At 42.4% G+C, this 7973-nt stretch overlaps 1 protein-coding gene across 2 annotated transcripts in view; it reads left to right on the top strand.

Moving 5' to 3' along the window:
* Nucleotides 1-124: 124 nt before the first annotated feature.
* LOC308072397 (cytochrome P450 2J2-like) overlaps nt 125-7973 on the top strand; it is a 116709-nt gene continuing 108860 nt past the window's right edge. For both annotated transcript variants that reach the window (XM_080409200.1, XM_080409201.1), the window contains exon 1: nt 125-264. The gene's annotated coding sequence lies outside the window, so the exon portion shown is untranslated. The remainder of the gene's footprint in view (nt 265-7973) is intronic.

Below are 7973 nucleotides of genomic sequence, written 5' to 3'. Positions count from 1 at the left end.
AAGGGACGGCGGGAGAGGGAAAAGAGCGCTCCTGGCTGCCATTTGAGCGAGGATTGTGTCGGGATCACCCCTGCCGGGCGGCCGCCATCTTAGGAGCGGCAGGCGAGCAGAGCCACCATCTTGGGTGTGGCGCGAGGCGGGCCCGCCGCCAGAGGCGGGAAACTGCCGCGAGGTGAGGCCTGGGGGCGGCGCGGGCGTGACTGAGGGGCGCAGCCAGCGGGTTCGTGTACCTTGCCGTTTTATTCCTATCTTCGTTTGTCCCTGGTAGGTGCAGTTTTAAAAGTCAGTCACACTTTCAGGGGTCTGCCCGACGTATCTCCTGTAGTGACAGACAAGTCCTAGCCCAGCTGCCAGCCCTCATCCCTTCCTTGTCCCTTCAGTGTATGGTGAGGGGTGGCACAGGTCTTGACAGGTGGGGCTGGGGTATGATCCCCACACAGGCTAGTTATCAACGTCCTTCGCTCCATTCTGTGAGCAGATCTGTCAAGATCTACAGCTCATTGCTATAGCTGCTGATACTATTTCTCCAGCATGCCCTACCCGAGACATGGATAGTGTCCAGGGAAGGGGAGAGGAAAAATATACCGTGCCAGTGAAAAGCCTGCAATGCCTGAAGTGCTAGTAGATGATAACAAACAGTTTATAGAGGGCAGGGGAGACAGTCCCTTCTCCAGCATCTCCTCACACTTGAATCCATTCCCAGGTTACCCCGTGAGCACAGAATCTTCTCATAGTATTTTGAAAACCTCTAACCAATAATTTCTGATATCTAGCAGAATTAGTAAATGATTTCTGACTGATCTAGCTTCTGTTTCTCCACCAAATGATTTGGAGAGTCAGGGAAAATCCATAGCATGTAGGTCAGGAAGATGAAAAAAAGGATATCCAATGTATGTGAGGTACTACATGTCCTCTGTTACTATAGTCTCTGAGTGTATTTATCCTTGCAAAGCACAGTAATGTGATGCTGGTATTCCTGTTTTACTATTTGGAAGCGAGGGCAATGGGTGTCTCAGCAACATCCCTGAAATCATAGAAGTATGGCAGAAGAGGGAAAAGGGTTCTTCCAAGTCCTAGACTAGATATCCTTACCACTGGATTTCTAATCCTGTTGTTTTATAGGCTCAAACCTGTGTTTTTAATCTTAGAAGACAGAAAATTATTTAGAAATAAATATGAGCAGAAATAGTTTAAAAACTCATCAGTTCCTAGTTGGTTGCAGTAACACGTAAATCTTTGTGCTCTGAAGACCAGCAGTTTATGAAAATCTTTCAGAAAGAATGTGTTACACAAATTGCTATGGAGACCTGTTCATAGATAAACCTGATGTGCTGCTTCCTTTGCTGGCCTCAGTCTCTGCTGACGTCAATATTAGTATAAGAGTTCTAATACCTTCCAGGAGCCAGTTCTTAATTAGCCAAAAGGTTTGAATCCCCTGCCTTCTGGAGGAGCTTTAATCAGCCTTCGTTTTCCCAGAGGACAATCTACCTTATTACCACAGTTGCATTTCATTTAATTGAGAATTTCAGATACCAGCTAGTCTTAGCTTCTTCTCCTCAAGAAAGTGAAGTTGCAATCCGAAATCACCACCTCCGTTGTTTTTTTTTTTGCTACCTAGACCTTATGCAAATGAATAAAGATACCTGTGGCAGATCAGATGTTAAGAAAGAAACTTTGCCTGTGAAACAGTAACTGTAGGACAACTGTATGCAATACTGAGGATTGTTCTTACCCTGTAGAAAACAGCATAAAGGCTTCTCTGTTCATGAAGTTTCCACACTTGCCTAGGAAATGACCAGGGTTAAACTGTCAAGGACTCTCCCATTGCTCTTGATCATACAGAACGGAACATATATTTGGGAAAATTAAGGTGTCCTCCTGAAAGACAAAATGAACATACAAAGATCTTTTTCACAGAGTCAAAAACTAATGACTTAAATTGCCAAGATATCAATTACTTTCTTGAAATTGCCCAGTGCAAGTGCCAACTAATTATTACGAGGTGAGAAACAGGGTCATGCTGTGCTATCTCCTACAGAATCATTTATTTAGAAACCATTAGGCACTCTTAAAGATTGATTTTAGAGCACTGGAGGATGCAGTAATTACAGTAATCAGAAACTTTAAAAAAAAACCCCAAACCAAACACCACTGAACTGAAGACTTCACACTGATCAAGACTCTGGACTTTGATCTTGATTTTCTCAAAGACATCTTCCCCCAAAGCCACATAGGTCTTATCCACTGGGAAGACCGCCTACATGAGGTTGGATATAGATTTGAAGTATTCTGTTGATACAATAAATTTCACATATAGGCACTGTTTTTTCTAGAATTTCTGTGGGGTTTATACTTAGCTTGTACCAGCTTAAAAGAAGCCTAGGGTCATTATACTTGTACCTTTATAGTGATCTAACCCTTGAAATCCTGTATAGAAGAATGGTATAAGTAATACCTGTGCAAAAAAGGAGAGAAACTGAGTACAGGTTTATTCATATTATAGGATGTAGATGATGTCCAGCATCCTATTCACACTGAAGAGTTCCTCAAGAGTTGTTCAAACTCACCCTTGGGTAGTTTTGCAGCCTAGGAAAAAATATAAACAACATGTGGTGTTTAAATTGGTGAGAAGGTTCTATTGCATGGCTTTGCTTTGTCTAAGGATCATCCCTAATTAATATACCTTAGTGCTAGGAAGCCTTGTAGTGTGGTATCCTGGGTGCACCCTATTGCACTTATGCTGCTATAATGATAATCTTCTCTAGAACTGCAGTCGTGTATGGCAGGATCATTCAGTCCTTATATTCAGTTTCACAGCATGGACCAATGACAACATCCAAACCCTTCTTGGACTCATTCTGCAAAATAAAAGGCCTAATAATGAGTATTCAAGAAGGCAGTTGATGTATAGATTCTATGTAGAAACTCAACATTTCCAGGACACCTTAAACTGCAGGATCTGGGCAGCTGAGTCAACTGCATTTTGCCTATTATCCTGCCATGAGCAAGGACAGCGACACATGTAAGTGCAGACACACGTGTTTCTCACCTTGTGCTTTCAGATATAGCATCATGGAGAGCTCAGCATAAAGTGATAGTGGTGGTACCTGAGCCCGCTATGAAGAGATCTGTGATTGCTTGCATTCTGAATGTACAGAGTGGGTCATCCTTTGCCTGCAGATATGAGACAGGCAATGACATTTAAGACTGGTTTAATAGCATAGCAAAATCCCAGCAACAGAGCTTTTTTTCATCATGGAGTCCATACTGAGTTGATGAAGCTGGGGAGACAACAGCCACATAGCTCTGTTTAAAAAAATTATCTTGATGACTGAGAAAGACTGCATACAATAAACTTTCTTTCAGTCTATGGTGGAACAACATTACTCTCTTTGTGGTGGCTACCAAAGAATATCCTCAGTACTTACACCAAACTACCTCAATCTTTTGAGTTTGAATTCAAAGAAAGAAATAATAGAACAGTCTCTCGGGAGGAAAAGGAGGAGAAGAAAGTAGTACAGCTAGAAATACCTTAACTACAAGGATTTAAAATATGTTGCAGCTGCACAAGAGGTAATTGTTACCTTTAACATCTGAGCTAGGTAGGTATGCATCAATGAAGTTCTGTGGCTCTGTAGGCACCCAGCTCTTCTGCTGGCGCTTGATCTCATCCTTAATAAGTGTTCACAGAACCCAGAAGTGTGTTAGTGCCTCTAGCAGTCTCATTAACACACAGTGATGGGAAAGTGTTGTAGAGCTGCACCTGGAAACACATGCACAAGGAACACCATGACATCTTGGCTTCATCGTGCATTTAAAGCCTGAATGTTCATAGCTGAACTGTGCCTAACCATTGCTACGATCCAGATCTATTACTTGTCTGACGATAGGAAATGAATGACCACCTAGTTTAAAAAAAAAAAAATACCTTGGAGAGAAGAAGTGTGTGAATGATGACCATTGCCATCCAGTTAACTTTCCAGATTGCCTGCTCTCCACTAGTAACTTTCAGATTTGGAGGATTTAAATGCCCCTGAGTACAGTTTTTCTTATATTTTCTGTGTGAAGTCTTTCCCATATGACCTATTCCCTCCTAAATCTTAAGTCAACACTTGGCGGTAGTTCCCAAAGCCACAACCATGTTAGTGTGTCCTGTTTTTTCCAGGTAGTTCTTGCAGCCCAGTCTAACACAGGAGATCAGGGCTATTACAAACCCTTTCAAGGCACAAGCTAAGAGGAAAAACCTGATTCTGGCCCCAGGGCAATATTGATGCTGAATAATATCAATGTAAAGTCAGATCCATTTCTCTGAGGAGAGCTAATACAAGGGATTCAATGGACCTGTAGAGAAAGCAAGCCAGGAATGGTTGCAGAAGTATTATTATTGAGAAAGAAGGGGACAGAAGTGAGCCCCCGTGGTTTTAGAGTTCAGTGTTTATTTAAGAGCTCTTCTTCCTCCCTGTGCATTGGCAAAGAACAACCATTTCATGCCACAGCTTACTGAGTCAGTCCTTGCTCACCTGAGGCTAAGAGGTGCTGTGGAATTCTGCCACAGCCTGGGAGCCTCTGAGCAGCCTCTGACATATGGCATCCTCTGTGGAGAAGCAATGTCGAAAAAGCACACCAGCAATCACGTTGTTGGTAGAAGGAGTGGGACAGAGATCCATGCCTACAGAGCAAGCTGAATTGTTAGCTTCTTTTATAGGCTGTGACATAGAGTTCCCATCCAGCCTGCTCTTGATTTGCATAGGATTACACAAGTAGCTGAGCCTGCAGGAGTCAAGATGCAGGAGTCTAACTGGGAGATGGTTCTTCCGGCTCCTTTATGAGTGATGGAAAGATTCCACCTTATATAAAAGTGCATAATCAGCACAATTTAGGAGTCTCTCATCTGTCACTTTCTCCCATAAAGGGTTAGCATGAAAGCAATGAGTCAGGCATGATGTTCCAGCCAAGTGCAAAATGAATTATGAAAGCATCAGCTGCGTAAACCTCCCATTGAGGCTACTGCAGAAATTGAAACTTCCAGTAGAAAAAGCAGGGTTGGAAATAAGAATGACCCCATGTCATGACCACATACAGATCTATATTTCACCTCTTTATCTGGCAAAAAACCTCAGTCAGGCAGCAAGCTTCCTCCTGGATCCAAGCTTTCAGGCTTTTCTTCCCTAATCCTAGGTTCCTCAGAGTCATGAGGCTGAATTGTCTCTGCTGCTTCCAGGTGTGCCCGTTGGCAAAGGTGATGCCTGCAACAAAATGGGGAAGGACCGGGGAGAAGTATGGGGCTGGTGTATCCATAAGCAGGACTGGTAAATTCGTAGTGGTTCCAAGATCTACCACCATGAGTTTGGAAGGATCCCTGGCAGTATTTATATGGGGAATCAGAGGTGTTTATGCTGGTTTTTCACATCTGTTTGATCCTTTTTGCAGGAAAAAAGTCCCATGCCTGTCTTTCCTTTTCTGCTCTTTTACCTAGAACTGTGCAGTCAACACACAATGGGTCCTCCTGGCTGACATTTTTACAGTTTTACACCTTTTACTGCAAAGACTTGAGATAGCTTGGTAACATGCTCAGTAACTAAGAATCGCCATAAGGATATGCAAGTATACAAATGGGAAACATTTTAGTTTTGTGTGCTGAATGTATATTTGGGGCCTAGTGTTTGAGAAGGACATGCAGCAGTGGTTCTGCAGCATTCATCTTGCTACCAAGAGCAGTTCCTCTTGACAAGAGGCATTAAGAGTAGATGCAGTCATTGTACCAAACCCCATTCTCTAAACAGCTCATTCTGCTAGAAATATTTCAGCATATACAACAGAAAGTGTCATAGGGGCCTCCCATGACATCCTAAAAATGAATGTCACAAGTCTCTCACAAAATTCTTCTGCATGTCCAGTCAAGGCATCCTTCACTGCTTGAAATCCATTTAGCAGAATAACTGGTGTTTTTCGTAGCCAGAGTGTGTATTTCCATACATCCTGGGCACCTAGCGAGACAGTAAGACACATGATGACCTAAGGATATGTGACACTTATAGAGAGGCCCTTCCAGTTCTTGGTGGTACTCTTAGGCCAGAGCTCAAAGACTACATCTATTATGTAAGGGCTGTTTTGCAGCTCTTGGCATTGCCCAAGAAAGGGGCAGGAGAAATTTCATCCTGCTGTCAGAAAATAGAAGAGGTTGGAATCATGTTTCACTATTAAAATCTTGAAAAGCTTTCACTATTATTAATGCATTGCATTATTTTTTATGGCTGTTATCATTCATGTATCTGCAATATATATAGCCATCAGAGCAACACCTGTGTCATGTTACCCAGAAATACTTCAGTGGGATTTCTTCCATTTACATTGTCCCACTAGAGGTGATTGATGGATGCTGCAAACCCATAAATATTGCTTTTATTATCTTTTCGTGTTTATTTGTTTTCCAATCATACAGCTTTTTCAGTGTATCAGTACTTCCGCAAGGAACAGCCTTCATGGTTAAAGTACAAATTATAGTTGTAATTAATACATGCAGCCATTAGATGGTAATGTTTGCTTACCGTTACACTGAGCATTGTGCTTGCGAAGTCTAGCACAGTGAGCAGTTAAGCCAAATTTTTCAGATGTAGCCATAAATCTGAAGCATCTCCTCCAAGATGTGCTGAGTATTATGAGCTGCCTGGGAAGTACTTAGCTCCTGCAGATCCTACCAATTGCCACCAAACTCCAGCTGGAGTTTGGGTTCTCAGTAGTTCTGCAAATCAAGTCTCTGGCAGCTGTAAATTAGAGACCAGTTTTAAACTCTTTGACCCTGGGTAGTTGAGAAAGACCTAACTGCATAGAGGGAGGGAGGATGAGCTGGTGTTCCCTTGCTCAAAGATTTGGGACTTCAGATAGGAACAACATCAGTTAGCTTGTGACTGTGTGGGATAGAAGGTAAGGATTTCTAAACATCTGTTTCAGGGATTTTAAAGTATAAAGCAGAGGGATGAATAAACACCATGCCTGCACATGGTTTTGGTATTACATATATTTGTATATGTTACACCAAACCAGATGTAACTATATATATTTATGTAACTATATATGTAAAGTGTGAGCTTTTTCTGAGCAGTTGCAGTACTTCAGTAATATAGGATGGACACTCGAAAGATTAAAAAGTGTATCTCTGCTCTAGGGATTTTCAGGGAACCGGTGAAAACACATTTGTAAACCTGTTAAGAGTTTGACTGAGTGCATTTTCCACATGTGCCCCAGGTTTTGTAGTTTGCTCTTGGGAATCCACTGGTAACGTGTTGCTGAACTCACATACGTTGCTCAGGAACATCTATCTATAAACATGACTGCATTTCTCTGGAGGTGGGTGCAGACCTCCTCCTTTGCAATTTTTGGAAACAAAGGCATTTCAGGGATTCTGAAATATGCAGACCATACTGAAGACACATGCAAATACAATCAGGCACCCAGCTGCTGCCACTTGCTGTGAGAAATGGCTGTTTTCTGTAGTGGAGAATAATTTGAAGAGTGGTTTTCACAGCAGTTGGAGTCCAGTCTTTGGCCTTAATAGCCTAAGTAAGGTGGAAAGGGAGGAAGAAACAAGTGCTTGAATCCCCATATTGGATTCTATCTAGTACTGGAAGGAAATGCAGAGCCTGTTTTTTTTCTTCTGTACATGCAGGAAAATAGAGAGCCTCAATGATGCCTAGTCTCACACGCTTCCCAGGCTTAATGACTCTCCTTTTTATCAACATTGCTGCATTTTCTAGGATAGCCAGAAATGGGGTCATGGCCTGAATCCTGAGCATGAATCCTTCCTGGCTCATTCTCCAGCAGCACTTAGAGAAAGAGAAGGGTCCTGTGGGTCTTTTTTGGCAGATGCAGTGTGTAGACCGCATTAAGAAATGTCAGTAACATCACTGTCTTCCGTCTGTGCCTCTAGACTGTCCAAGAGAAAATATAGGGCAGAAAACCAGTGTGATGATACT

The sequence above is a fragment of the Falco punctatus genome (genome assembly GCF_963210335.1).
Source record: "Falco punctatus genome assembly, chromosome: 13".
Classification (NCBI taxonomy): domain Eukaryota; kingdom Metazoa; phylum Chordata; class Aves; order Falconiformes; family Falconidae; genus Falco; species Falco punctatus.
This window is presented reverse-complemented; position numbering and strand designations above follow the sequence as displayed.